Source organism: Tupaia chinensis, unplaced genomic scaffold (assembly GCF_000334495.1).
Source record: "Tupaia chinensis unplaced genomic scaffold, TupChi_1.0 Scaffold000147_1, whole genome shotgun sequence".
In the NCBI taxonomy this organism is placed as follows: Eukaryota; Metazoa; Chordata; class Mammalia; order Scandentia; family Tupaiidae; genus Tupaia; species Tupaia belangeri.
In genome coordinates, this window is record NW_006159617.1 from 4,282,378 (window position 1) to 4,287,677 (window position 5,300).

A 5,300-nucleotide genomic window follows, 5' to 3' on the forward strand; every position below is an offset into this window, starting at 1 on the left:
GGGAAAGAGAGAGGGAAAGTGAGAAAGCAAACCACCAGGTACAGGACTCGAACTGTGGCTGGTCATATGGAGAGTCCAGTGCCTAACCACCACACCACCCGCTGGTCCCCTCCCAATTGCTTCTAAGTCTAGAAAGTTTGATTGCAATAAAGTAAAATTATAGAGTTGGTTTTGTGGTGTAGTAGCAATGTACTGCTCAAATGATACTGGACCTATACAGAAGACCATGGGCTTTTTGCCAGTTGACTTGTACACATTGAGCATGTGCCTATCATCCTGGCTGCCTGAGAAGGCTGGAGGGTGGATTGTGGTGTTAGAACCTTTTGAAAGGTATCTTTCTCTCTCTCTCTCTCTAGCTTTTATGAACAATATTAACTTTTTTTTTTTTAGAAAGTGAAATAATCTAAAGATTAAATAATAATCATTTAAAATTGATGAAGAGAAAACCAGATACCCATTTAAAATAAAGTCAGTTCTATACCTCATGCTACATAAAAAATTAATTACAGATAAATTAAAACTCAAATCAGTATTAAAAAATAAAACAAAACTTTTGCACAGCAAGACAGTATACGCCAAAGTTATGAAAAAATGATACATTTAATTGTAAAAGTTAAAAGGTTATATATGGGACCAGCAGTTAGCGTAATGGCTATGTTGCTGAACTCCCATGTAGTCCACTGTGGTTTGAGTCCTGGGCCTGGTGGCTTAAACTCATGACAGGTACATGTGCATTGTGTCCAAGATCCCAAGAGGAGAATGGAGGAGAAGGGATTGCGGTTTGGCCATCCCCCCCTAGGGGTGATTTCTCCTCGCTTTCCATCTCTCTGTCTCTCACTGTCTCTCTGGCAAGCACATGCGCCCTATAGCATAAACCTCTTCAAAAAAAAAAAAAGATTATATATGGCAAAAAGTCACATATACAAAGTAAAAAGAAAATGAAAGGCTTGGAGATAGTATTTGCAGCATATATAAGAGACGAAGGATGAATAGCTCTAAATATAAACCATCCACTTAAATATTTCTCTTTATTTATGCCTATGAAGTAAAGAAAAAAATTTAAGTACCACAGCATTAAAATAGGCATAAAAGAAGAACATGAAAGTCACAGAAAAAGGCAATTAGTCAATAAACCAATGAAAAAATGCAGAATAACACTAGCAGTCACTGAAATGAAATAAAAACTCTAATTTTCAATCTGAAGGCTAACAAATGAAGGAGCTATGTAATCTAGTTGAGTTAAGAGTGTAAATGGTACTTTCATCATATATTAGTGGAGCTGTCAGTTTTAATGATGTTTTGAATGTAATATGGCATTGCTTTTTTTTTTTTTTGAGAGGTTTTCGCTATAAGGCGCGTGTGCTCGCCAGACAGACAGAGAGAGACAGAGAGACAGAAAGTGAGAAATCACCCCCCAGGGGGGATGGCCACGCCACAACCCCTTCTCCTCCATTCTCCTCTCAGGATCGTGGGCACGCACGCACACGCGCCCGACGTGAGGTTTAAGCCACCGGGTCCAGGACGCAAACCGCAGTCGACTACGTGGGAGTCCAGCGACATAGCCATTACGCTAACTGCTTTTCAAAATTCAAAGATGACTGATTTAGGACTTATTACTCAAGCCATGAAGAAGTAGATGATATCAATAACACAATAGATTATAGTGTTAGAGATAATCCAGATATAGGAGTTATTAAACAAAAATATCAAAATTATATTTTAAATTAGCTTAAAAGAACTAAAAAAAAAATAGACCAAATGAATGAAAGGCTGAAGTATTCCATCACAGAAATAAAATGTATAAAAACAACCATAAATACTTTTAAAAACTTTCACAATGTTTGCCAGTACTGGACAGCAAGTAATACAAAGCTACACTCCTAGACAGCAGGGAATCATGTGAGATGAGTTCTACCTTCATCTTGACTTTCCTCCTAATGAAAATTATCCAAACTACAGCACAGGGAACTAAAGCCCGATTGAGAATGGCAGGTATGTTGGGTGAAGGAAGTAGAGATTGAAGTCTCAAACTGCCCAAACAACACACAGCACATGAGAGAGAAAGATGGGTGGATGGAAACCAAAGCTTTGCCTGATCATTCTCCTTAGCTACTGTGGTACCTGTGACATACTCCTACATAGAGAGATCCTAGGAGACCTAGGGGAAGAAAAACTGCTGGGAGACAAACTGACAAACTGCACAATGCTGTGAAGACACTGAAGTTTACATTCAAAGACTGACTGACAGCAGACACACCTTGGTGAATGCACAGAGTTCCCAAGGAGGTTCCAGAGAGACTATGCCCAGGAGTAAGGGGCATACCATAGGAATACTGACTATATCAGATAATAAAGGCAAAACCAAAATAAATTAATGTAAACAGAGTCTACAACTAGCTTGGACTGGGTGTTTCATCAGTAATTTCTTTCCCGTACAAAATTACTGTTTCTACAGAAAATCAGATCACCTAGCATCTCTATGATATATTGTCCAGATATCTTATAAAAATGACTAAATCTGAAAAAAGATAATATTGATTAAAATCAATAGTATTAGAGATAATCCAAATATTGGAGTTTTTAAACAAAAATATAAAAATAATATTTTTAATTAACTTAAAGGAACTAAAGAAAAACATAGACAAAATGGATGAAAAGATGAAGTATTTCATCAGAGAAATGAAATCTATAAAAACAACAAAATTCTTCTGCTAGCATCATTTTAAATTAAAATCTCAAATAATTCATTTTTTAAGGAAGATATATATACTGGTTTTCTACTGTTGAAGTTATTGTATGGGTTATATACAGGAAAATTATACTTTTGGCATACAGTTCTGTGAGTCTTAACAAACATACACAGTTGTATAACTACTATCATGCTCAGAATACAGTCCAATTTTTCACTCTAACAAAATCCCTTATGTTCCTTTTTTATTTAAATTTCCCCAGGGTTCAAATTTCTAGTAACCATTGTTCTGTTTCCTGTCCCTTTAATTTTGCCATGTCCAGAAAATCATATAAAATGAATCAGATAGTAAGTAGGTAGTCTTTCGAGTTTGACACCATCTTGATTACTGTCATAATCAAGTCTAATTAGATTTCTAATTACTAATCAAGTAATAGCAAGTTTTAAAGTCCAGTAGTGTCAGTCTTCTGACTTCATTGTTCTACAATATTGTATTTAGTCTGGGTCTTTTGTATCACCATATAAACACACACGTCTGGTGTGAGTTTAAACCACCCAATCCAGACTCAAACTGCGGTTGACTACGTGTGAGTGCAGCAATGTAACCATTATGCCATCTGCTGATCCCTTAGCATCTTTTCTCTAATCTGCTAACTTACTCATGCCTGAAGACTCCTTTGTACACTCAATTACCTATGTTATCAGACTTACCTCTTTTTATTCTATTTGTATCAGACCCATTTGATGGACAATTGAAAAGGGCATCTATAGGCCTATTTTGTCCACTCAGTTCAAAGATCCATTAAAGTACTTTGAGATATTAGTGTGACTACGGCTTCTTTTTGTGAGTGCATGTGTGTATATGTGTACAGGAGTGTGTGTGTGTGTGTGTGTGTGTGTGTGTGTGTGTGTTTGTTTCAGTATTCTGGTTAGGCTACAGCAACACTACTTGGGGCTTCATTTTTGGCAAAGCTTTTTTTCTCATCAAGAAGCATCACTATTGGATTTGTACCAAATGACTATTTGCCTGATTCCTCATATTTATATTTATTATTTAGCTAATTTCCTATGATGTATGTCCACAAACTTGGTCAATATTTATTAACTTCTCTCCTCATTTTGCGTGCATACATAAACAGTTAATCCCCATCACAATGATGGTAGATTCCCTGTGAACACAAAGTGCTAAGAGTTGTCCACACGGGGAGTGCTCTCGAAGGCTGATTGATATCAGTGCTATAGACGAACATAATGACAAACACACAGGGTTTTTACTTATGCCTTCCTGATCCCTGATAACAGACAATGGCAGGCTCTGGATCGCAACAGTTGAGTCCAGCAGGGATGATTTTTCCATTACATGTGGCATGACTGCACCTACAGGCATCTCTCTCACTGAGGCATCTTCTCTCTAATGCCACACAGATGCAAGACTGTCACTTTCTGGGACAATAAACTTTCTCTCTATGACACAGTCGAAGCACATGCGACCACTTAGAAACATTTCTGACTTATGTGATTTGGGTTCTTAGACCAGGTTAAAAAAAAAACAAACCAACAAACTGCTTTTCTTCTTTTATTTTAGGTCTAAACAAGAGTTAGTCTAATCTACATGACCAATAAATGAAACCACTTAAATAGCAGGTCATCATCACTATTTTGAGATCAACTGATATTGTGAGTATGTTGCTTTCCTAATACTATAATTCAAGCATTGCTTTAAGCTTTTTTAAAAAAAAAAAATACTACTAACTCACTCATTTCTCTGTATACCGTTAGTCATCATGATTGTGCAGATGAAGAAACTGAGGCACAAAGATGTTAAGTAACTTGACCATGATAATGCGACTATAAATGGTAGAAATGAAATTCAAATGTTGACTTCCCAGCCTCAGAGTACATGCTCTTAGCTGTTATATTAACCTGCTATATCATCCACCATCACATTAATTTAACTGGATTCTAAATTTAGATAAACAGTATTTTCTTGGTTGCTAGAAAATCATTTAACAAGCTGCATTGCAATACTTGGGATGGAAATCTGTACCTGAATCTGAGGACCCTAAACCATGTGACCACCAAAAACATTGAGTATCTACTGTGAAGCTTATAATAGTATAAGTGTGCCTTTAAAATACCAGATCCTGGGAACCAGCAGTTAGCGTAATGGCTATGTCGCTGGACTCCCACATAGTCGATCGGTTCGCGTCCTGGACCCGGTGGCTTAAAACTCACACCGGGCGCGTGTGCGTGCGTGCCCAAGATCCCGAGAGGAGAATGGAGGAGAAGGGATTGCGGCGTGACCATCCCCCCTGGGGGGTGATTTCTCGCTTTCTGTCTCTATGTCTCTCTCTGTCTGTCTGGCGAGCGCACGTGCCCTATAGCAAAAATCTCTCCAAAAAAAAAAAAAAAATACCTGATCCTATTAGGAATAATGTAAGACTCACATTCTAAAGAGTAACGTAGGGACCAGCTGATGGTGTAATGTTTACGTTGCTGGACTCCCACGCAGTCGCCTATGGTTTGAGTTTCAGATTTGATGGCTTAAAACTCATGCCAGGTGCATGTGTGTGAGTACCCAAAAATCCTGAAAGGAGGGTGAAGGAGAAGG